The sequence below is a fragment of the Patagioenas fasciata genome, unplaced genomic scaffold (assembly GCF_037038585.1).
Source record: "Patagioenas fasciata isolate bPatFas1 unplaced genomic scaffold, bPatFas1.hap1 Unplaced_240, whole genome shotgun sequence".
Classification (NCBI taxonomy): Eukaryota; Metazoa; Chordata; class Aves; order Columbiformes; family Columbidae; genus Patagioenas; species Patagioenas fasciata.
Window position 1 is genome coordinate 21,300 of NW_027288667.1, and position 26,190 is coordinate 47,489.

The window sequence follows — 26,190 nt, forward strand, 5'->3', positions numbered from 1 at the left end:
GCTGGTGGGTTTGTCCTTGAAATGAGGGAGAAGTTGAGAGCAGAAGAGAGGGCAAACAGTTTGTCTTTTTACACAAACATTTATGACTTGTACGCAACTATCGCTTTGTCCTTTTATGAGATGTGGTAAAGGGGGGAATTCTGCGTGTGTGAGAGACGAGCCATGGTTACAGATAACGACAGATACTGCTGCTGATCCGCTCTTTCACTGGCAAAGACGTGTTAAACTTTTGACACTGAATTTCTGCCCCCAAAAGCTGTTGCTTTGTTTCAGTTCACAGTGCAGCGCTGGTAAAGCCTCCGAGGAAAGGGAGGGAGGTTTCCAGGTGCAGTAATTAATTCGTATCTTTTGTGCATAAAGACCTTCTGGCCTAGCAGCAGCTTTCCAGGTTCCCTGTGTACAGACCTGGAACTAGTTTATGTACTGCCAGCATTGTGGTTAGTCATTTGTAAGAGTCAGTAACTTTTTCCACAGTTTTTAGCAGCATAATTTTTTTCTCTGAGGTGAAATAACTTACCGTGTGAATGTGCGTTCCGTGTGGCATTTGATAACTTACTGAAGATCAGCAGTCCTCCTGAAACTGGCAAAGACCTCCTAAATTCAATATGTTCAAATTTTGGCTTGAAATAGCTGACGACAGCATACAACTGGACTTAGAAATGCTATCTGACAGAATGAGATTTGGCCTTTCTCAAAATCAGTTTTGTTTGATCAGCTTGTGTTAAATGATCTGTAGTGCTGGATTCTCCCAAATGCCATGAATTACTTAAAATTGGTTTGTGTGAAGTGTATAAACTGAAGGATGTTACTTATTAACCTGTGAGTGTGAGATGCTAAGGCTCAGCTGCTTTGGAGAGGGGGGAGCGTTTCAGTGCTGAAAGCACGCTGCTTCTGCAAGGAATATGTCCACTCTCATTTAATTGAGGCTTTTCAATTAAAAAACCTGTCGTCTTTTCTTTTTTTTTTTTTTGATCTGGTCCTCTCATTGCCCAGACAACTATATTAAATGTGCCTGGTATTTTATTTAAGATAAAGCAATAGCTGTATGAAATAACACAGCTGTCGTAACAGCTGTGCTAGGAAAGCTTGGTTTAAAAGCGACATTTTCCATGTCTTGCACGTTCATGAACATCAAACAACAGGCCACTGTGAGTGAATTGCAAAGTGTATTTCAGTGAACTTCTGACAGAGCAAAAACTTTATCTGTGCCTGCTCATCCACCACGTTCTTCACAATTCCCGTCAAAAGGGAAGCAGCGACAGCACGAGGCTCAGCAAACAAAACAGCATTGGCCTCAGAAGACCCAAACCTTGCACTTTTCCTTCGCTTCCTGCACTTCCTATTCTGTAGATTCTCAAGTGGCAGCACAAACACGGAGCTCAGGTCTTTGCAGTCACCCCAGCTGTTTCGTTTTCTTTCTTAGTGCTTCGGACACGGAAAGCCCTGCTGGACCTCAGCGTGAGTGGTTTTTTTCCTGCGCTGTTCTTGCAATGGGCTCTATGCCCAGAGTCATTTTACTCATCTCCATGACTGTCACTGCTCCCTTTCTCTGATTTTGGGATCCCACAATGTCTTTACTGTGCTGCTCATCTTCTCTGCCTCTGGTGGTGTGCCCAAATCTGTCTCCAGGCCTGGCTGTGTTTTTTTTCTGCTCACAGCAGTCTGTCTCAAAACCCTTTTTTTTCCTCCCTCTTCCTGTGTTTCTGTCACTTCGCTACTCTCTGCGGTGCCTCTTAGACGACTTCATTGGTGGGCACCGGTTATTGCCCGTTTCAAGGCTTGCAAAGATTTGTTCATGCTCTTCCTGCCATCAGGAGCTTTTCAGCAAATACAGTAAAGGAATTGACACCATGATTCTTTGGACTTTCTGCTTCATCTCGCCCCAGAAAAGAAGCGGCAACAGTATGTGCAAGCTGGAGGAGAACCGAAGCTCCCTGGGCTCTGCAGAGCTTTGTCTCACACACCCAGGCTGCTGCTTCAAGAGCAGTTTGCAGCCCGTGGTGGATTTCAGGCTCCTGTGACCAGGCTTGTAGCCGTTGCCTTACTTGACACAGGTCGAGTGAGTCATAGATGAGACATGCCTCTTAAAATGTAAGTTCTTTATGGGACGGATTATCATAGCTGTAAAAACAAAACTAAACCGTTACTGCTATTTGACAAATAGCTGTAAAACTCAGCCATCTATAGGGTGGAGCAGCAAACTGGAAGAAAAAAAAATTGGGAAAAGAATGGAGCTGTGCGATCTCTGAAGCTTATGGATGGGAGCTGGACAGTTAATGAAGCAATATAGAGCACAGTCCTTTCTCTTGAAGAGTACAAAAGTCTCATACTGAACTTGCTAGGAAGTGATCCTGCATTTCAAGTGAATATTGGTGTTTAGGACTTCGGGCACATTGCTGGGTGTTTTTCTCAGAAGAAGTTTACATACTTAAGTCTCCTTCCTTCTCTCATTTCCTCCCCCCAGTAGTTCTAGTTCATCGTGTGTGGATCACAGGGAAGTGCTAGTTCTGCCGTGCACGGTCTTGGCTGTTCAGCTTGAGAACAGGTTCCAGCTTTGATGACAAGCTATCTTCTTTGTCATTTAAACGATCCCAATGTATTGTTGATCTCAGCTTTTGTTTTGAGTCTAATGTTGCCTTTAAATGCATCTGAATTATGAAGCAGTCTCTCTGGAGCTTAGTGTTGTTTCAGCCTTGTTTTGTAGCTGCTGCAGACTATTGTTCTAATTTGTGTTTAATATCCCCATCTTAAGAGCGCTGGTGATTTTAATACAAGCTCTTGGTAGCTGCTAGAAGTTATGGCAGTAATGAATCATATCCCATTAATTTCTTTAGTAATAAAACCCTTTTGACACAACATTACTTTCAGGTGATGCTGCTTCGTGTCCTACAGCGTGACAGAAGCAGCTGGATCCAGTGGAGCAGCTGATGGTACTGCTAGCTGCTGCTGCAAGTGCCCAGATGTTTTGTCTGTTTTTTCCTTCTGTTTTGATTGAGGTAGTGGGATAAAGTAGGTAAGAAGCAGCAGTTGTGTCTGTGTGGAGGGGGCAGTGCTTTCCTCCAAACCAGCAACAGGTACTCTTAAATGTCCTGAAGTGAGACAGGATTTTTTTTTTTTTCACGTATAATGGAAAAGAAGCTGTGACAAAGGAAAGGATCACATCAGGAAATGTGGACATCCAAGAAGAGCAGGTCCAACCTTTTGGGTGTTGGCAAGGGAAAAAGTAGGGCAGTGGTGATTGTAGATAACAAGGGGCTTCTGGGTGAAGGGGGATTTGAATTAACATTTTGTGTGGTCTTTCATCTGGAGTAATTGAAGATAATTGCTACTCTGAAATTCACTGAAGTTAGAAAAGCCCTTATAGCACACGTTATGTCTGCCAAGTACATTGGCAGTGCCAGAACATACAGTTTCTGGAATGGATTCTCTCATGGGCTAAACTGAAGTTTATGATTTTCTGTAAGACAGCCAGAAGCCAAAGAAAGATAAAGGTCCTGCAGCGATTGATCAGAACTGAAAGGCTGGGGACAGATGCAGCTGTTAGCCACTAACCTCCAGTTCCTTGCTTTATCCTCTCAGAAAGAATCTTCCATCATCAATGAGAAAGGAGATTCAGCCTGTTTCTAGCTTGTACTTTTTTTGGATGCCAGAGCATAGGAACTTGGCAAACCCTGACAGCAACAGATACCTTATCTTGCCATGTGTGTGCAGCCCATTGCATCTCTTCATTCAAGAAATGTACAATACAAATTGCATGTGTGTGTGAGAGGGAGGATATAAGCATGCCCAGTGTTTTATGGTGGATTATTATAAATTAGCTTTCCTTACGCACTAAATTTGATCTTTGAAATACTTTATACATGCCTTTTTGGCTTCAGAGTAAGCTGGAAGTGGGTGGGTGACTGTTCTGGGGAGGGATGAAGATTGAGCTTCATGCAGGTAACAAGGAATGGTATTTTGTCCAAGGACACACAGTTAGGGCTAGAGAAGAGCATTATCTGGGCAGGGTAGGTGATGCATGGAGCTCAGTGTGAGACCAAAATACATGACTGATGTGACGGGGAGTCTGTGATGATGGTGGGGAAGGCAGTGTGGTGTGACCACTGTGGGCTAATTTTAGCAGCAGTGTTTGCTGAGGAGGAGAGCAGAGAGGTCAAACGAGAGAGCAAAGCTGCAGTTTGGGTTTGTGAAACCAAGGTGTGGGTTAGGAGGGTTTGGAATAGGAGGCAGATCTCAGATCTGAGATCTGCACCCAAGTCCTAAGCTAGCCCCTTCACTTCGGAAAAATAATTAACTATCCGAAAACCAAATATTTCAAAAGGAGAAAGCTGACTTGAGACCACTAAGTCATTTCTCAGTGACTTCTGAACTCTGGTTGGTGAAGGTTTTTTGTTAGTTGTAGAATTCAAGAACCACTTTGCATGTATAACAGCTCTGAGCTGTTGTGTGGATCTCACCAACTTTCTGCTGGCCGTAAGAGAGGGAGGCTGTGTCATTTGTGCGCGCACACACGTGCCTTTCCAGGCTGTGGAGGCTGGTTGAGACTGACCCAGTTTTTGTGAGCACACAGTTAATCTATCCCTAGTTAGCTGGATGATTTGATCTAATGCCTAAGCTGAGGGTTGCTGAAATGGGGACTTTGGTGTCATGCAGACTCTAAGGAAGCTTCAGCCATGAATCCAGCAAACAGAAGTATTACTTTTTACCCCATTATTGTCATCTCAAAGTGCAGTGGTTGAGTTAGAAGTGAGGATCTGTGCAGCTTGTTGAGTTTAGGAAGGCAACAGGATTAGTTGTTATCTTAAGGACAAGTCAGGAAAGGCTAATCCTTCATTGCATGACAGGACAAAGAACTCTAATAACATAGCTTATCGTCCCAGTGTCTTAATTAAAGCACTCAGAAGATACTTGAGGATTTGAGTTTGTTCTGTTGAGCTGCAGTGGGGATAGTCAGAGGGAGGTAAGTCAGACTAGAACCTTTTTAATAGATTTTTTTCTTTTGAACGGGTGGGAAAGCCATCCCTTTTTTGAAGGGTAGATTTTTACTTTACAACTGTGAGAGTTGGTACTTGGAGGAAATGGCTTTGAGCTGCAGTCATAACTACATGCTGCCTCTTGTATGTGAATCCTACCTGACTGGAGACCTTGGAAGGACATGGTTAAACTCCAGATCAAATCAATATAAAACCCAGTAATACCCGTGTAGTCAGTTACCTATCAATTATGTCTGATCAAACTTTAAGTTGGCAAGTTTTGGTTTTGCTTATCTCTGTGTATAAGAGAGTGGGAGAATAAACCACTTTATGGCTACCTCTGTATAAACAGAACTCTGTGAAATGTACCATGTGACTAGACAGTAAAAAAAATGTCTTTCTCAGCTCAAGTGGACATGAAGTGTCTTCAGCTGGGACTCTCAGTATAGAAGGTTTTAGCTGGTCTATATGTAGAGCGTAAAAGTGATCTGGATGTTTTTGGGAGGGAGGGTTAATTGCGTAAATTTGGAGAGGATATTTGCTTTTCTCCCCTCAGTCTGTTAAGGCCAAGTTCTCTGAGCAGTTTAAAGCGCCAGCAGCATGGAGGTGTCAGAGCCTGTAAGCATGGGAGAGAAAAGCCAGACTTGTTTGGTGGTGGGAAGTAGAAATGAAATGCTGATGTGGGGAAGGGGCTTAATATAAACTAGCTGAGGTCACCAAAGGGATGGTAGAAACAGCTCAAATACTTTCAAGTGCTAGCTGTGTTATAGTTGGAGTATGGTGTTTTGAGAAATATTTGGATTTTTTAATAAAAACAATTGAGTTATTACAAAGAAGAAACAAAGGCTGGGTCTTTTAAATGGATGGATATATGGTGGGTTTTGATGTAATATTTACTTGTTACTTTTCTAAAAAAGTAACTGCCATGTTTCTTTTTTAATAGCTTGCAGCAGCAATTACTAATGAGAAATGCATATCTTTCCTGTGCATCGTAAGTGTACTTAACACAAGTTAATAAGGAACTGGGCTTTTTAGGCCATGGTGGGAGAACCGTTGGTTCATGGATGAACAGGAAAGGTGCAAGATGACAACGTGGAACGCCCAGTCCCTGCAGCAGGCAGGTAGCACTGCAGCTGGGTGCTCCGTGGATGGCATTGAGTATGTAATCTGACTGCACAGAGGATTAATTGTCTGGGCTTTGTCTAACCTCGTTTCCTGTAGACACCTTTGGCTGAAAAGCTGCCGCTGCTGTTTTGTGTTCTCAAACCATCTGATTTGGAGCGGCGAACTGAGTTCTACTTTGCTGGACTGTTGCACCATTTTAAATTGATCCTTAAAATGCTTAAAACATTTTAGCACTAATTTCCTGTGTTAAAAGCTTATCTGGATTCCTGGTGATGTGAACTTTCATGGTTATCAGCTGGAGACCTCTTAAAATCTTGCCAGAAATCCTGATTGCATGAAGGGTGGGGATTATCTTCCTCTATGCCTAGACTGAAATGACCTTTAAGTGTCACAAAGAAGTGAGGAATGTAATTGGAAGGGCTGGAGGAACTAATGGGTTTTGTTTTCTTAAGTTCTGGTATTTCAGTTGAAAGTGTATTTGTGGGTCCTTGCAGAACTCAAAGCTGAGTTCTGGTTATTTCTGATTAGTTTCTTACATAAAAGTGAATTTCTGCTCGTGTCCTCAGTGAAAGCAAGTTAGTTGTCAGTGGTTCTTTCAGATGTGTTTTGAGCAAGTTTAAAGTATTGTTACACTAATGATGCAAAAGTAAAGGTGACTTTTTTATCAGTGGGATGCTTGAGAACCAATTGAACTTCATGCCAGTTACTTGCCACTTGTGTGGTAACAGTGACTTCAGTAAAAGGGTCAAATCCTGCATGTGACCAAAATTGCTCTTAAGGACCCAGGGTGTTTTTTAAGACTCTTTGATTTGTCCATACTTGGTCCAGACCAAGGCATTGTACCTTGGTCTGATGTCCTGGGAACATCACTGGAGTAGAGCAAACCACTTCATTTTGTGCCTGTTCTGGTTTATAGCTGAAAGCGTGTGTCGGTACAGGATGGGAGCCCTTAGATGTTCAGCAGAGCTGTGAGATGAGGCTCCTTGAGCCAGCACTTTGGAGTCTTTAGCTTAGAAGGAGGTTTAGGAAAAGGCACACTGGGCTCTTGTGTAATGAGGAGAGCACAGGTAGGGTCATGCCCACTGGATCTGAGCTCCGTCCAAGTCTTTGGGTTTAATCCTTCCTACTGAATGGCTTTAGGGAGCTCCAGCTGAGTGCTGTATTTTTGTTCTTGGAAGCAGTCTTCAGAAGCATCTGGTACTCTTTGAGGATTAAGCACAGGTTCTGGGACAGAGGCTAGAATTAGCAATGAAATAAATGGGAACCTGTAGTTTGAACTCAGCCAGCAGTTCATTAGAAAGCAGAAAAGGGTAGCAGAAAGCTGCTTGCAGTACCAGAAGCACTACTGTCACCTTCTTCCAGCTGCAAAGCAAAGCATGTTATCAGAAAAATAAAGAAAGAAGCACATTATTGGAAAACTCATCTACCTTTGGGTTGCCCCAGCCTTTCTGAGCAGGCAGGCCGCATTGGGGTGCTTTGTCCTTGCCCACTGTCCATGCTCAGCCCTGTGTCCGTGTGCTCTCTGAAGGGCAGGCACAAGTCAGTTCATGGAAACTTGTTGCCTGCTCTTGTTTGTGGTTGCCGCTTGAGATTGGTGCAACAGATTAGAAAAGTGTTCTGAGAATAGCAGCAGGGTATTAATGAAGGTTCCTCTGCTCACAGGCCTTCAATGGGTGTAATTACTTGGCAGTAACTTCTTGAAACCTTATTTGAATTAAAGCTACATGTTTTGGCTGGTCGTGTCACCTCCGTGTTAGTGAGGAATGCAGGAGAGAGTGCTAGTTTGCATTAACTGAGCTGCCTTAATCCTTTGTAACCATACCTTTTAATATGTGTTACTGACTTAGAGAGGAATAAAAAACATTTGCCCAAGGGACAGGAGAATTCACTCCTCCACATCTCTGCAAAAGGTCAATGTTCTTTGTCGGTAATGAGGACTAAGTTCTTAGTAACTGGCTGTTGGCAATTAATATGATGTGTAATTCTGCAGAAATACTTAATGGGGAACTGTCTCTACCTTAGGTCTGAGTATTTTATTAGTCTTTTTCCTACAGTCCCCCTCAATGTATGGGTGCAGAGTGGGTTAAGTGCCTGACCCAGATTATTTTAATGGTTTCATATAGTCTTCAGACCAGATGTTTCACTAAAAACAATCTTGTCCAACTAGAGTGACTCCAGAATGTACATCTCTCATTCGTTGTCCAGGTCAGCAAAAGTTTTCTTCCCTTTGCTGTCCTGACAAAAGAGAAATTTGTTTAACCTTATCACAGATGATTTGTCAAGAAACCTTACCCTTACCTCACCTTACCCTGTTTGTTTAACCTTAACACAGATTACTTAACTGACATGTTTGGTTTTATATCCTTCTCCTGTTGAAAACATTTCCTAACATCTTTGGCCAAGGGGAACTTTATTTAAAAAAACAAAACAAAAAACAACAACAAAGCAAACAAAACCGAACAACGGAGAGACAACAGCAGATTTAATCTCCATAAAGCATCAGGGCTTTTGCTTCTCTGGGAATGTTGGCGAGCTGTGACTTTCCCAGGTTTTGGACAGAGCAATTTTTTTTTGGCTTTTTCCAATAATCTTTTTTCCCCTTTCTGACTCCTTGGAGTTGAGATGTGTGCTGTAGTCACTGTGAGAGCCTTTTCAGAGACACTTTGTCCTGTTGCTGCATTTTACCAGGCCCAACTGAGAGCCACCTCTGATCCTACGGAATAGCATGCTTGACCAAATCCTGAAGTTTGCTGATGGTAGCAGCATCCCTGCTGCATGTGCTCATACTGAGGAGAAACCATCCACGTGGTTTCTTATCTTTTCTATGCCAAAAATAACATCATAACTCTTGCAGACTTAAAGAATTAGCCTAATTTCAGAACTGGAAACTAGGGTGCAGATGAAAAGGATATTTCAAAATCTATAAAATAGGAGCCAAATGCCTAAGTGTTGGGATGAAAAGCCTTTGGAGCTCTGGACTGTGAGTCAGAAGCATTTGTGATGATCTTTTGCACGGATGCTACTGCAGGGGCAAGTGTCTGCTGAACTGCAGATCTGCTCACATTTAAATCAAGTGGTTTAGTTCTCATACGGGAACCGCAAGCAGGGAAGATGGAAGGTGAAGGCAGTGTCATCTTCCTTCTGGTTGTAATGTGGCTCCTCCAGATCCCCGACGTGGCTCCGTGAGAGCAAACAGGTCGTTTCTCCAGCCTGCAGTGTCTGCTTTGTGCCATCTACCGTTGCGGTTCCTGGTGCAGAGGAAGTGTGAAATGTGTAACCCCGTTTATTCTGCTAGGTGGTCAAGGCCGTCTCCCTTACAGAAAATGCCTTGTTTCTGTTCAGCCAGCACAAAGGCTCTTTTATAGCTGCCTGGCCATACATCTGCCGAGGTGCCTCAGCCTGTGAGCGCTGGTTACTCCTGGAGGTATGCAGGATCCGAGGCTGGGATGTACAGTGATATGTTGTTTATATGTTGCCTCCCTTTCCTTTGGAGGAGAGGGAGCTGTGCTGTCTCCTGCCTGAAAAAAGCTGGTGTTAGTTATGTGATGGAGCGGTAGCCTGGAGATTTTCCTTTTAAAAGCGGGACTGGAATCCTTCTGTTTCACACTTGGGATTAAATGTCTGAATTTGGCAATGTGACTGCAGGACAATAGAACCTTTTCTGGGGAAAAGTGTGTTGAATTTCTGTTTCGGAGGTAGACTTGGCTTAAAAGACAAGTGTGTGCACCAGCGCAGAGGGACCCTTGTCCTTCACAGGGTGCTTGACAGCTGGAAAGAAAAAATTGCTTTCTAAAGTTTTTGAATTTTATTGCAGCCTCTGTATTAATTTCCCCATTGCCTCATGGCGCCCCTGATATTTTTTTTTTCTCCTGCACATGTTCTCATTCTCATTTCACAAAGAGACTTTGCTGAAACCAGTCCTGTCCAGAAGTGCACACTCATCTTTTGAAATGCAGGGGAGGGAGGCAGTGACAGGAGAGAGGAGGCTCTGTATGCTGACAAAGCCCTGGTGAGTTTTGAATCCCTGGTGTTTGTCTTCTTTGGCTTTCAGGTTTGCCACCTCCTGGCTCCTGTGTTGGGTTTTTTGGGTTGGCTTTCTTTAACCCCACAAAGCTAGCTGACAGCTCTTCCGTTCCATTCCCAAATAGCGCTGTCACTGCCGGCCTCTTGACTCAAAGTAGAGTTTGGGTGGAAAAACAACTCTCTGTCAAATTACCATGAGAAGTCCCATGGGAGAAAGCAAGAGCACAAGAAGGATGTGCCATGTTTCCCTTTAAGCTCTTTTGCTTTGATGTTGATGTTCTCTTCTGCTCCATTAGCATGGATAAATACTGAAATCTGGTAGGTGACTGTGGCAAAAGGTGACTTGGGGCAGTTCTGCGGGATGTTCCATCACCAAGTCCCAGTCCCTCAAGAGCAGCAGCTCTGCCGTGCCCTGGCTTCAGCGCCAGGCTTGTGAACACGTGCCTGAACTTGCTCTCCTCTCCAGGGAGTATTTCTGTCTTGGTGAAGATCTCTTCAGGCTTTGAAGATTCATCTAGGCTTTTTGTGGCCTCTTTCACAAGAGGGTGAGAAGTTACTTTTTGATTTAATTTTAGACTGGCTGTCATTCCCAAGCAAGCTAGAAGAAGTGTGGTTTTGACCTTGCTCACAGGGAAACTTGGAGGAACCTGATTTCCCAGTACATTGAAGGAACTGTTACCTCAGGTCTAGAATTTTGTGCTTCAGCATCAAAGCACTTTGCAAACCTTTCTCATACTCTGACTCACCACATGGCATGGGGTTATCCCCAGGGCACGGGAGGAGGTGCTGTCAGGGCAAGGTGTAGAGGGTAAGAGGTCCTGACTCTGTGTCCTGCAGCCAAACCACACCTTCCCTCCCCTCTTCCACCAGTCACTTCAATTAAAATTCCACCGTCAGCGCTGAAGTGAGGGGAGGCAAGAGCAGGCTTGTTTTCAGGAGGGAGAGGGAGAACTGCATTTTTTGCCGGAATGGGCCTTTTCCCAGAGCAGGTTCGGGAAATGTCCCTTCCCCACTGGTGAGGTGCAGTCACAGGTAGAAATTGCAAAAATAATCTCTTTCAGTTCCCAGAGGGCATCACAGAATTAATGAATAAGAGCCCTGCAGAGACAAACCTGTGGTTCTCCATCAGCCTTTATGAACCAGACCACTCATTGAAGATGATTTCTTAATAAAGCTGGGGGGAGCCAAGTGTGCAGAGGTGCAAGTGAGACTCTTTCCTGGCAAATGGGGAAAAAACATCCTGAGGGTGGAAGGTGATGAAAGTAAGAAAACTGGGCTGAAACCCGAGGGGGTCTTCTTAGTGTGATGGACTCCAAGTAATTTCAAATATTCTAAACAGAGGTCCCGTGAGTAGAGATATGAAGGAACCAAATTCCTTTGGCATTTGCAATATCAGGCTGGCTAAAGTAACTGCTCTTGTGCAACGCTCTGCTGAGCAGTTACAGAGCAGATGTTGTTCCTTTTGTAACTGCTACTCAAAGTGAACCACTTTCTCGCCATGAGGGAGAGTCTGGCTGCACGTGTAAATTGGGGTGCTCACACTTGCAGAGGGTCAGCACAGTGATAAAAGCTGAGGTTGGAAGTGTCGAGAGTGGAGGAGAAGCAGCTGCTGAAGAAACTGTCTCCTTAAGGAGTGTGAGGACAATGTGAACCTTAAATGTGCTTAACCTTAGTTGCAGGGAGTTTCTCTAATGAGAGTATGAGAGCTGGGCACACGGTGAAGGAAGACAGAGAAGAACTGGGATATGCTGTCAGAAAGGAAATTGGTCTAAAATAAGTGCAAGTAAACAGTAGAATATTACAACGTGCAATCTAAGGAACAACCTGCTTTTTCTCCTGGCTCTTGCTGTGACACAACTTTAATCATTAAAACCGGAAATCATATCTGATGGGCTACAATAATCTTATTTTTTTCTAGATGTTGAACTCCCCTCTGTCTGTCTCCCCTAGGCAAGGAGGAACACCTGCCAAGAAAGCAATGCACTCTGAGCCTCAGCTGCTTTGGCATACCTGCAAAACTATCCTGTGCTAAAGTGACAAGTGTGGTGCTGATGGGACACGTTCTGGCATGGCATCCGAGTTACATCTGAGTCGGAGCACTCATGTGCCTGACTGATAGCCAACGTAAAAAAAACACTGAGCAGCCTGCATTCTAGCTGGTGTAATTTCATGCCTAGTTACCATGCAAAACAGGCAACTCTTCATCCAAAAACGAGGTTTGAAAGTGACTTCTTAGAGTGTGTTTTCTTCCTGTCCAAACAGAGAGTGTGCAGTGAAGAACAGTGGCTTGGATTTTGTTTTCTTTGGTAGCCAACATAACGTCACTGGTTGTCTTTGTATCTGCCTCTCTTTGTGTGGTGAGACAGAAAAGCCACGTCCAGTTTGGGGTTGTTGCCAGTTTTGTCTATATAATGATTATATGCAGAAAAAAAGGAGCTGCAGCGGTTCCTGTGGTGCCTTGATGGTAAATAATAATAAAATATGGCTATCTCTTAATATTCTGGTTAGTCTTTCTCAATTGCCACACACTGTATTGGAAAGCACCCTTTTTCATGTAACTCTGCATGCTCATGCACTCTGCGGTTAACTAAAGTAAATGTTCACGTCCTTGCGTGTGCTGGAATATAACAGAATCACTGTAAAATATTGCAGGCCCTGTTCCTGAGCGCTGTCACTTGGATGATGCTATTGTGTTGGGTTTTTTTTCTCTTTTTAAATCTTTCAGTGTTCTGTGGAGTTGCTGCAGTCCTTTCTATATCAGCCTTTGGGAATAAAACCGCAGTTATAACTTTGAAACTTGGAAATATCCGTACAGACTCAGTCTTGCATCTCACACCAGACAATAATGAGCACTGAAAGCTAAACGGAGCCCATTGATATGTTGATGATCAGTACTTTTTTCTTTCTGATTAACATTCAACCTGTGTCTTCTATAACATTTCAAACAAACCATGGGATTGTCCGTTCTTCTTAGATCCAGTTGCCTGGTGGATTTGAGCCCATCCTGCCTGAGGAGTTGCTGGCGCCGGATCCTGTTAGGGCGGTATCCCTGTTGGCCTGTGGTGCTGTGGTTATATGTACGATCCTATTTGGGTTTTTTGTCATTCCCTGAGAGCGGTCCTGGGCTGAAGGTGACAGACTGACGGTGTGGAGTGAGTTCCTCGTGTGTTTGACCCGCTGCGACGTGGAGTCTGTAATCCCATACGGGTTGCTGCGTCCCTGCTGGGAGCCTGCGTGTTGTGCAGAAAGAGCAGAGGGCTGCATGCTGCAGCCTTTGCTTTGGAAAGCTCACTTGCCAAGAGATTTAAGAGAGGTACAGCAAGTGCCAGAACACCACAAGAATAGGTGCAGACATTTTAAATGATGTTTTAAGTTAAACCGAATTCAATTTAGACAACCAGCTTGGTAGAGAGAGAACTTCTCATCTTCAGGAGAGCTTCCTGGCTGCCCTTTTGGTTAAGCTGGCTGCTCTGGGTCCCACTTAGCTCTCATCTGCCCCTTGTCACCTCCCATGTGTGCTGCCGCGGCCCCCTTGGTTCTCCCGTGGGATCAAGGGTGGATCCCGTGTAGGAGCCCTGCTGGGGTGAGCCTGGGCTCACTGGAAACATCAGCCACAAAAGGAGGTGGGCCAGCCCTTTGGGGTTGGGGATAAGCCATCCTGTGGCTTTTGGTCGTAAGAAGATGTCTGAACGAGGCAGGTAGTATTGGGAAGGTTGGAACCTTTGCTCTAAGTTGCTTTTGGCAGTTGTCCTTTGGTCTTTAAGAGTGGGGACTCAAATGTACTGGTTGCCCAGGCTGGGATGGCAAAGCTCCCAGGTGTGAGGTACAGCAGATGTCATACCGGCCTCCCCGAAAGGGTGAAAGGGAAAATAAGTGTTGGTGGCCAAGCACACCTTTCTTCCTGTCCCCTGGCACTTTGCTTGAAGGTCAAGGCTGAGCGGTCTGCTGTTTGTGCAGCCCGGGAAACTCATTGCCATGTAATTAATGTCAGTGGAAGCAGGAAATTCGTAGGATCTGAAGGTGAGTTAGAACATAAGGATGTACAGAGAGCGCGGGGGCATGCTTATCTGTGGATTGTACATTTCAAAACAGAACTACCACTGCTCAGGGCTTCATCTGGTGGGTAAATCCCTGCTTGCCCAAACCAGAGCAAATTTAACAAAATAATAGTTTGGAGAGGTGATCGACCACTCTATTTGTTTCTCTCTTCTATTTGTGGGAAAGTACTGGAATGATCAGGGATTTGCACTTGTGATAGATGATTGATATAGAGATGGTATAGAGATGATACAGAGATACAGATTTACAACCCTGCTTCTTGAAGGGAGAAGGTGCACCACAGTCAGTGGTGGGGAGATGCTCTCCCAGTGGTTCTCCTGCAGGTTCTCCTTGGGAGCTCTGAGGAACAGGAGCCATCAGGAGCAGGGGGAAATGATGGGGCGGAGGGGTGGAATAACCTAAGAGGCTGATCCAGGCTTTATTTCTCTCTCTGCAATAAAGATGACCTTCCTGGCTTGATTGACTTAGGTTCCCTGCAAATCTCATCCACTCAGCAAGCTGCTGAAGGAAACTGCTGGCAGTGTCTCCAGGTAACAGTAATAAAACCCCAAGTGATTATAATATTATTTTGTTTATAACTGAATGAAATACGTAGGATAGGCTGCAAGAGAGCAGTTGTTTGAAAGGGTGGGCAGGCAGCTCTCTGTCATGTGAGGGAAGAGGTCTTTGCTTTTTAAAAAGGAAAAAAAAAAAAGGTTTTTTGTGGCCATTTCTCTTTCTTTAAAAAAAAAAAAAAAAGATTTAAAAGATTTCTAGGAAATGCAAGACGAAGTGGTCTTTGTTTGGACTGGCCACACAGTCCCCTCATGAGCAAACACTTTATCATGCCGGTAAGGCTGCGATGGGTGATGTATTACAGTAGCAGGCTTGTTACTTGGTGTAACTGCTGCTGCCTTTATAGCCGGAGAAAACCAGGCATTGAGCTTGCTTGAAGCAGTTCAGTGCTAAATTTGCTCTTAAAGCCCTTTTGGGGGAAATCCTGTGACAGAAGGCTTTCAGGTTTATTAATTGGTCTAATTTTACCTATCTAGTGAAAGAAGTCTTGAATAATTTCAAATGAAAAGAATCGGGTCCAGGTACATTTATATTTAATGAGATAAAGTTATTGCGAAAGAGAAAATTGTAGCTATTCAGAAATGTCTTAGAAATGCTTTTTGCAGTTATAAAATGGAGTAAAGATTTTATATATATATATATATATATTTTAATATTTTTTTTCCCCCCTCTTCCATTTTCTTCCCTTTTCCCCTGCAGCAGAACCTTGCTGACATGTCTGAACAATGCATGTTCTTTTGTAGGGATGAACACACAGTCTCGGAGGTTAAACTTTCTCTGTAAGGTGTTTGCACTCAGATAAGGCTCTTTTATACATGACATTTCCTGCATTATAGCAACTAGCTTGTACGGAAAGTGTTTAAGAAAGACTTAACTTGACATAAACAAGGCTGTACTTAGCTTGAGCTTCCTTTTTAAAATGTCATTGTCACTTAACAAAGCCTTTAATGCCTTCCCTGGTATCTGTGAGCTTGGTGGATGCAACAAGGCAATTCTTGCTGTTGTGAGTTTGGCAACTGCCTGTCATGTGTGTGATAAAGCTGCATCTTTATTACCCTTCCAGCTGTGCATCGAGCCCCTTTGCTAAGCCAAGGCCTCCAGTTTGTAACTCACTGAAGAAGCCTCTCAGTTGAGGAGAACTTCATCTGAGCATTTCTCAGCACATCTCTCCCAGGACAAGCCTATTCATATTGTATTTTAAAAAAACTTCTTTTATCCATTCAGGACCAGCACCCTTAGGACTTAACCTGCAGTGCACAGAGTAGCCTAGTGCAGTGGTGCTCCCCATGCTTAACATGGCTTCTCTGTGCATTTAGTTGCATTTTTTTTTCCTTTTTCTTTTTTTTCTCGCTCTTTTACAGACAGGTTTTGGCCACTGCTTTGAAAATTGTTCAAATTTCCATCTTAGCTAGATGAGGCTAACCACTGAAGTTGTCTTGCTTTTCATACTATTCAGGATGTGCCTTTTTGAAATCTTTTTTTCCTTCTTCAGTCAAGTCTACAAAGAATACTCTGTTTTATGTGCTTTATATGTATGATTTCTTCTTAAAGGACGACTCATTTCCTCTACTTTAGAGGTATTTTCTTAAATCTGTCACTTCCTGTCTCTTTCTTGGCTGTCTGATTTGCCAGTTTTTACTTTTTTTTTTGGTAACTGTTCTGCTCATTAACTTCTCAAATCCTTTGGGAATTGCGTTTTGCCCAGGCGAGGTGAAACTCAGTTTTTATTCTCTGGCAAGAAATATTTGACGATTAATTTAATTGCTAAATTGGCTTCTGAGCAGAAACAGGCTTGGAAAACTGAAGGGAAATTAATCATGCCTGGTTAACAGAAGGGACTTGAAAACATGGAGGCTGCACTAAAGACGTCACTGAAATCCAAGGTGCACAGTAGCTAACAGGCTTTCAGTATTTTATCATACTTAAGACCTTTTTTGATTTCTTTCTGGCTTTCACTGCTTTTTGCCTGCTTGAGGAACAGACTGTTCCCTCCCAAGAAGAGAGCGAAGTCTTCTCATCTCCGGAGAGCACTAACTGGCTCTGAGCCTGCGGGTTTTTGAGTGAACACCTGAAAATTCACGTACCAGCACAAAATACACACACAGGGACACCAGTGACCGGAGGCATTTGGGTTCTTGTGCTGCTTTTCACAAACTAAAAATGTGGTCCACAACCTCTCTATGGGTTTGGAGAGTTAAGAATAATTCCAAGAGCTGGTACTTGAAGGAGCAGGAGGAAAAACTCTGATCGACTTCTTGTGGCCCCAGTGCTCATGGACTGTACTGAGGCCTTTGCCCTTCATCTGTTCTGCAGCAAAAAGGCTGGTTTTGCACTCTGGTTCCTTGTGCGCAAACAACTTCGTACTTGTAAATGTTTCTCTTGAACTTCCTACAGACGTGTCTCAATCAGTTTGGATTGAGCTGTCTTTAATGTGTACACAATGGGAAATTAATTCTGGTATAATAAAGAGCTCAGTTCAAAACAGCAAGCACTGTATCAGATAACATTTCAGATTTTTTCTTTTTTAAAGAAATATACTGAAGGTGAAATACAAATGAGTTACAATAGCTACTTCTAAATAAGACCTGGCATAGGGTTGAATTTTCCTCTGATGTAAATGAGTGTAACATGATCAGGTAGCAAGGCTATGCTGATTTACATCAGGCTTAGAAATCTTGTATGGGACTACATTCAAGTACTACAATAAAATAATAAGGTCTAAAGGGTGTTGTTTTTCAGCAAAATATTTTATTAAAATAAATTGAATCCCCTTTGCAAAAGTTTCTGCCTGCAAGACTACACATCTTAGAGTGAGCTGAAGTTTGTGGGACTCCAAAGACATTATTACGATTTCCATAACTACCCAAAATAAGTATTCTGTACAGAAGACCAGCAGGACATTAAAGCCCTGTGTCTTGGGCTTTTGCAGGACTAGGCTCCAGTAATGACTCTTCCATTATCTAGCTGGGAATCTCCCTTGGAGATGCATAAAGCCCTTTATAAATAAGGAGGCTGGGGTGTCAAACTGTAAAATGTCTGATTTTTATTAACCATGTAAGATCTCCTGCCGGAGATGTCAATAATGTCTTGCATATACTGTGATTTGGGAAGAAATGGGAACTTAGGGAGCAAATTTTATGTTTGTAAAGATAGGAGAAGCAATTTTATTGTGGGTTGTTACCTGTTTTGCCTGCTGTGTCCATTGGCAGGAGGAGAGATTAGCACTGTCGTGGCAGTATTAGGATATTAGATTTGATGTTTGGAGGCTAAATTACGTGGAGAAAATTAATGAGAAATTATGAATGTGAAAAATGTTCCCAGATAAAACCACTGAAGTTACTCCATACATTAATAAATTTCTTACAAATTGCACAGATAACCTTTAAGTCTCCAAGATGACTGTAACTTGAAGAAATACTTTTCTGCACCCCCTGGATAAATACTTTTGTTTTTTCCGCATTGTTTGCCGTGTGTTAATTCAGACATGCAAATAATGACCGAGGAACCTTATTTCTCTAGTGCGGGAAGTATTTTCTGAAGAACAGGCAACCCTGATTGGCATCAGTGCTGTATTGAACATGGCTCTATCCTTTGAAAATCCTTTTTTGGTGGTTAAACTGGCTCCAACCACAAATCTTCTAGTTCTACTCAATTTTAATTATTTTTGCATCTTTTTCAGTAAATGTTAATAGTCTGAGAACTGCAGTCTATTGATCATTTTTCCATTATTTATGTAGCAATTGAGCAACCCCAATATAAATGTAATTGGTTTTGAGCGTTGTTGGTTTTGAAGTGTATCAGGTGTTGTAAGGCAGGTGTAAATGAAAACACAGCTGTGGTTCATGGGGTCATTCTGTACAACTGACCGGTTTGATACTTGCACAATTAAGGAAATTAACAGGTATCTTGTGCGCATTGACATGTAAATGGAGATCTAAAATGCCGGAATTGTAAGTATGCATTAATTCTATGCACAAATTTCTGAAATACCATCGTGCCGAAGCATTGGGCGTCTGGTATGGGCTTTGACGTACAGATGGGGAAAAGTAACAGGAAAAAATAATCTGGCAGTAAAACTGAAATTTCCCAAATGGAGTGAGGCAGGGTGTTTTTGTAATAGGAAAGAGTAACGAGATTTGAGATGATGTCTGTAATCTTTACCTCTTCTCTCCCCTAAAATCTCAGGGGAGAACTCAAAGCTTTCTCCTTGCTGGTCCCATAAGGGCTGTGTTCCAGACATTTCTGTGCATATAAACCACTTTTTCAGTGACTTTTTCATTAATCACTTGCAAAATCTGCTTTTTCTGTTCACATTATAACCGCATAGTGTCTTGTCTTCGGATCAGAGATGAGAACCTTATTTATGCTGTTAACTGGTCCCTTCACATCTAGATTATTGCTTTACAAATATTTGTAAATATTTTAGCAGATCCTACCTTGGCTCCATTCAAACTAATGAACCATATGCTTGGGTACTTTCTTGCTGTGTTGGCTTTTTCCCTAACTCCTCTAGTTTTGCAGCCAGTTTTCTGGCAGGAACATCTACGGAAGGTGCAGTATGGGAGTAAATGTACAATTTCAGCTTCCCAGCCCTGAACGTGGGGATACCATTAATATATCCCAAAGCAATAACGTTTTGCTGTGCTGGTGATTAAATTGCTTTCGAGCTCACACTGTAAGATGTAAAAAAACCTACAGCTCCTCTTTTGCAGGAAGGTCTATCAGGGGCTATTAAATATCATGGTCCAAACGCAATCTCCAGCTCAGGAAAGCCTTTGCTGTCTGCTGCAAACTGGAAAGCTGGATGAGGGCAAGGACCATCCTGGATCTGCCCGGCCGCTTGGATGCTTCCCGGGGGGTTTCACAGCTGCCCGCTGTCAGACAAGATGTTCCCCAGGTGGGCCCTTATTCCGGCACAGTGTGGCTGCTATGTGTCTATGTTCTTAAGTCCTTTTCTGGTGCCGCCCCTTGTCTTGCTGAATTGTCCGAATTGTTTGCCAGCTGGCCTGTGAACTCGGGATGCGTGTCATCTGGTTTCACTGTGTCAACGGGGTAAAATGAGATGAAATACATTAACTGTTCCTCTGACCCTTTTTTTCCAGCTTTGTGAGCTTCTCTTTTTCATGAGATACGTGAGCGAAGGCTTTTACTGGCTTGGCGTCACCTTTTGGTTTCTTCCCTCCAGAGCTTTCCGTCCCTGGATGGGTTTGTGTCACTGCTGCTGTTGGTGATGTTGGTGTCTTAAAGAGCGTTACTCTTTCAAAATTGTACCGCTGTTCTGTATCCTGAGATCATCTTCTCCCATGTACGCGTTTCTCTACAGGTTTGAATTTCTGGTGCTTTTCAGTCTTTCCCTGCAACCAAGTGACTTGTGAGCTGTTTTCCTTTTGGTTCTAGTACATTTGCAGTGTTTCATCTCCGTCCTTTGCACTAAGTGGCGTTCCATTTACTTCAACCCATTTTCCTCCTCTTATTGCTGCCTGGAGGATCTTGTGAGCTCATTTAACAACCTTCAACCTCTACTCTCTACCTGTTAATATTTTCCTTTGGATTCCTACCACCCTCTGGAGCATTGCCTCTTACTGATTGAGAGCTAATGCTAAGTAGGGCAAACATTGTAAAGGGCAGCTTTTCCATGAAGAGCCTCTTTAATTGCTGGGGAGAGAGGGTTATATCTGCAGCGTTTCCCTTTGCTTAATGCAGATTCAGGTATTGCCCTTCCTGCTGGTATGTGAAAATACTTTAATAAAGATTAGTGCTTTGTATTTTAAGGTGGTTATTAATGAAGCTTCATGGTATAGGATTATTTTTCATATTAGAAAAAGAAAGGGGCATCCGAATGTCTGTATTCCAGTAATAGCAATCTTAAGCTTACGAAAGTGCTTCTGAGATGTTGGCGATTGTGTCTTTCATTTATTCAGAGAGAAGAGATTACTTGCAGACTACAGACCAAAGGGACCCTCCTATATTAGGAAATACTAAGAAATGCCAGGTCAGTGGCATCAGTTCTCGCCTGCTCACTGAATTTTGGTTGGTTTTGCAAACAGTATTGTCCATGGTACCAAATGGTTGGAGTGTGTGCTATCTCCTGGTTTTCACCAACAGATCTTGCACTTTCCTCTTCCTTCTCTGTCCTGGGAACATGAAATATCCAGTGGAAAAATTCCATGACCAGGCTGCAGTGCTAAATCTTGTCAGTTGAACTTTGAATTTATGGATGGGTCTGGGTTGCTTTTAATCAGAGTACCTTGTCTTATTTCTCTCCAGTTCCCTCTCCTTAAATCTGCCCTGTCCTTTACAGCACTCCAAAGGGCACTGCAGCAGAAAGGGAACATCTGAACAATGCAACGCGAAGCCAAGAGCTTTTTAAATTTAATTGAGTTAATTTCCTTTCTTAAAGAAATTTGGCCCAGGGCTAGATGTGTGCAGGTGAGAAAGATGGAAAGGCACATCTGCTTTTTCTACGGATGTTTAATGGTTTAAGAACAAGTGCCTAGGTTGTTCATTTTATTGGTGATCAGTAATAGTGATGAATTCAGGAGTTTTTGCCAGATTTGTGTTTCTTCCTCCTCCTGTAGGAAACCTTTCCATGTTTTGAATAGTCACATGGCTGGTTAAACTGCGCCTAACCCATAGTGCTGGTTTTTGACCCCTGTGGTTAGTCGGAAAACCCCGGCTTGTGTGGCAAGGTGGGTGTGGAAGGCTGCTTGGCCCTGCCAGGGAAGAGCCGTCTTCTCCTTCCCATCACCCCTTGGAAACCCTCTTGTCTACAAACTATTTCGTTTTAAACCAACAGCTTAAATTTAATTAGGCTTTTGACAAAGTCAAAGACTTTCGTCGTTTGAGCGCTCCTGTGGTAGTTAATTTTCCAAGAATTTTGTAGACACTTAGATGTCCCTTCTTTCGGAAGGTAAGGAATGTGTCTTTGTGGAGTCTTTTTTTTTACCTTCGGTATCAGTCAAATCATCTTTTCTTGGCTTTAAAGCTGTAGGCATTTCTGAGGAAGACAAGCTGGTGTTTGATCCAACTGTGCACTGCTTGTTCTGTTTGTGTTGTGGGTTTTTTTCTGTTTCTCACGTGGAATATGGGAAGGATTTGGTAGGTCATCATATCTGTTAAATTGGTGTCATGGAAGTGAATATTGAAATTGAAGGCTTCTTTGGTGAAAAGCAGTTCTGAAAAGTCAACAGCTTAGGAGATGTTTCCTAAAAATCTGTGGTTAACAATGATTTCTGTAGTTGGAACATAGTTGTATAGTATTGACTTGATAATATTGTCCTTTTTCCTTGTCTTGCAACCCTTAAAATAAATAATATTACTTTGCCTTATGGAAAGGTAAATAGCAAAAAATCCCCCAAATTTTACTAATACATGCAATCCCATAGACTTTTCCAAATGCTGGAATTTTAAAGACAGAGTGTAGTTACTTGTTGTCCTTAATCCTTTTTTTCCATTCGGGATAATAGCTCCTGGAACAGAATCAGACATGAAACAGGTATTTTTGCAGCAGTGCTTTCCCTTTTCTGTATTTTAAGTACAAAGATAAGCATGTTTATGCTTGAACATGATGACACTATGGAAAGTAATTGTTGATCTGATGAGCTCTATTGAGACAGAGCTCACCTTCCTGTGCTTTATGGGTGTTCATCTGCCTGGGGCAGCGACGGCTGCGCTGCTAAGGCTTCAACCTCATTTCCATTCTGCAGCTACTCAGAGGATCGAACAAGTTTGGACAGCAGACAAAAGGCAGGGCTGCAACAGCCCCTCTGCACCGCAGCCTCGGACAAGTTCGTGTGTTTGAGGAAGCTGGAACTAAAAAAGGCTGAGCAGAAGAGACTCCTCAACATCTTTAGGAAGGCCTATATGCTTTTTTCTTTTTAATGTTGCTTGATTATTATGTTTTTGTTGTTGTCTTGGCTGATTTTTTTTTTTTTCCTAGGAAAAAATGGATTCTTATTTCCACCTCTTTTTCTTTTAATCCAGGCATTCAGGAAACCTGAAATTGAAATTGGCTTGTATTGATGGCTAGATAGAGCTGAGAAGCAGACAACTGGAATTTCTCTCTCAGAAAGCAAGTATTCAGTTAAATCAGTAAATCCCCCTATGACAGTTTAATCCTAAAGTAGAGCACAAAGTCTCATGCAATGAAACGAATGTCCACCATATTAGGGAGGACTCTTACAAGCTTCATTTAACTGCTGGAAATAAAGACATGCTAACATGCTGCTTGTTCCATAAATATTTCCCAGTTGTAAGCCATAATGGGCAAATAAATTACCTTTCCCCACAGCTGTGATTAAAAATGGTAGGATTGCTACACCATCAGTTACAAAACTCTCTAAGAATGTGCACCCAGCTGAAGTGGTGCCTTTCCTCTGTCCTTAATTTTTGCCACAGCTGAAATGCAAAGCTTGGGGCAATAATGTGTGATATTCTGTCTCTGTAGGGTCAAGCTTAGGAAAATCATGTGTTCTTTACCCGGACTCCATGTTTGCGAACAGCAGCACTCAGTCTGCAAGGCCACCACGTTAAAGGATAAAGTACGCTGGAAGGATCTGCATTTCCTTGATTAGATTTCATCTGCTTATTATCAGTGTGTAGCCCCTCTCTGTCTGTCTGTCCTTTCCAGGTGTACATGTGTGGTTTATAGACACCGCTGCCCCGTGATGCTGAGCTGTTAGCTTTTACCGGTGCTCTCAGCTCTGCCTGAACTTGCCTGCTGTGTGTCACCTTAATTCTGCTTTGTTAATTTTGGAGGTCAGAGAGAGGTTGGGTATTTTATTGGGTTTTTTTGTGTGTTTATTTTATCTTTTTTTTTTTTTTTTTTTTAAATGTATAAATATTGTTCCCAAGCCTGGTGGCTTCTCATCTGTGGTAAGAGAGAGCCTTCGGCCATCCCAAGACTATAAATTATAAACAGAATTTTCTCAAGCTTGCAGATTGTGAGCAAATCTTTCTTGGGGTAACACTGGAGGTGGTTATAGAGCCGAGGCTGGTTGTGTGATGAGTGTGGAGTTCACACAGCTGTCTGGCAGAGCTGTCTGCTTCCTGCAAATCCTTGTTGTACAGTTGGCTCGGAGTCCGTGGTAATAAACTATCTTTTGACATGTTCTTTTTCTTTCTTCTTTTCCTTTTTAAAAATTATTTTTTATTTCACCCTTTTCTTGACTCCAGCACGTGTTCTCAGGTCTGCCAAATGTCAATAAAACAGGCCTTTTCTGACAGTGGGCATTTCTGACTGCTCCTCAAATCTGCTCTTTCACGGGTTAGAGATGGCTCTGCCTGATCCGAAATACCACTCATATGGTCTTTAGTCTGGTTTACTAGGTGCATGGGAGAGCAGTTTCTTATACCTGTCCAGTTTCCATTTCCAACTTCCGTTCTATGGAATGGACTTTTTCCCAAAAGTCATACAGGAATTTTACAGCAAAACCTTGCCTAGAACCTGTTTTGGACAGTGGACCTTGTCTTCTCATTTTCCTCTTTGTAAAGTATTGTTCTTAAAATGCTGGAGATGCTTATTTAAATTAATTCCAGAAGTTTTACATGCTGCAGAAATTTCAGATTATTCCAGACACTTATCAGGAAAAAACTTTGGAAATAGAAATGTATGTAATTGGATACGTGTGCAGAGATCCCTGCAGGGTGTGTGTTTCAAAGACTCTTTGCTCTGCTGTTAATAACAGCCCAGAAGACCTCAGGCATCTATTTAAGGCTTTTTTACAAATGGGTACAGAAAAAAAAAAAAGGTAAAATACTAAAATAAAAATGGACCTCTGTCATTTAAGGTACTAGATTAGCCTGTAGGTCCTCATATTTGGATCTGGTTTTGGTTCATATTTTTTAAGAGAGGACTGAGGGAAGCTCGTGTTCAAAATATTTGAGTTTCTTTTATTTGTGGTTGTCCTCCAAGCATTTAAGGGTGGTCAGCTGTACTGCAGATCAGCTGTACCTGGCACGGTTTTCCACCGCCCCGGTCCTTCTGCAGGGTGCAAGTGAATGTTATGGTAGGGACCTCAGAGATGTTTCCTAGAGTCACATCTGCTGCAGCCTTCATTTCTGGCAATGACTGGAGCACTGCGGTCCTTGCTGGTTTGTGTGGCACGCAGTCAGGCTGGGTGCCCGACCGCCCCGTCACGCTGGGCAGCCTCTGCGTCCCGCCTTGGAAGCAGAAGCGGCTGCTTGGCAGGAAGATCAGACTCTTTTCTGAGAACAGCACGGGTGTGAGACCAAACACAAGGATGGGCACAGCTCTGGGTTTCCTTCTCCATCCCTCAGCCTTAGCTTGCTGTGGTCTCTGCTCCTTCATCTGAGGAGTTACAGAAGCCATTTATCACAGTGCTGATGTTGTTTTCTTGCTGCTTGAGCTATCTAACCATGCCTAATTGTTGGAGAGGATCTCCTGGCAGTACGATCATTTGCTTTCCTTGCATAAGGTGACCAAATTCCAGGAGTATTTGGCCAGGAAGGTGTATCTGTGTTCCTGCTAGTAGAGCGCATCTTTGGTGGTGGTGGCCATAATGTGAAACCCTCCCAGGACATATCATAGAATCATTTCAGTTGGAAGAGTCCTTCAGGATCATCGAGTCCAACTATAACCTAACCTAATTCTAGCACTAAACTGTGTCCCTAAGAACCTTGTCTAAACGCCTTTGAAACACCTCCAGGGATGGTGACTCCACCACTGCTCTGGGCAGCCTGTTCCAATGCCTGACAACCCTTTCCATGAAGAATTTTTTCCTGATATCCAATCTAAACCTCCCCTGGTGCAACTTGAGGCCATTTCCTTTTGTCCCGTCACTTGTTATTGGGAGAAGAGACCAACACCCTCCATGCTACAGCCTCCTTTCAGGCAGTTGTACACAGCAATAAGGTCTCCCCCCAGCCTCCTGTTCTCAAGGCTGAACAGCCCCAGTTCCCTCAACCACTCTTCATCAGACTTATGCTCCAGGCCCCTCAGTAGCTTCCAACCACTACAAGTGACCTTTGAAGATACTTGTGAGCTTCTTGTATCTAGCAAAATCCTTAGTATAACTCCTAAAACAGTCCTTGGTGGTGATAAGAGTACAGCAATTCAAGCGTCGCCAGCAATAAGGCAACAACTGCCTTTAAAAGGCCGTGCAATGCCTACAGAAAGCCAGGTGAGACCTGCGCTGCCTCAAGCTCCCCTCATGGTCCTGCAGCATTTCCTACAGTAAGAACATGGGTGGTGTCTGCTCTGCCCCGCTGCAGTCCCCAGGTGCAGCAGGGAAATTCCAGAGGTGCGTTTTTGTGAGGTCGTGTTTCTCCCAACGCAACTCCAAAATGACTTTTTGTGCATTCCCTCTTTCATCCTCTTTGGGGGTAGCGGCATGTTCCAGTACGTCATGCGTGTGGTGACAAGTTTTGTAAGCGCTGCCTCCCCCAACCCAGCCAAGCTACAAGGCAACATTGTGTTGTAGGACAAGGAAGCAAA

The 26,190-nt window shown here is 43.1% G+C and overlaps 1 protein-coding gene across 1 annotated transcript in view; it reads left to right on the plus strand.

Annotated features, from left to right (window-relative positions):
* The window catches only part of LOC136106916 (chondroitin sulfate synthase 1), a 72,726-nt gene that overhangs the window by 10,690 nt on the left and 35,846 nt on the right, over nucleotides 1-26,190 (plus strand). The window lies entirely within an intron of this gene.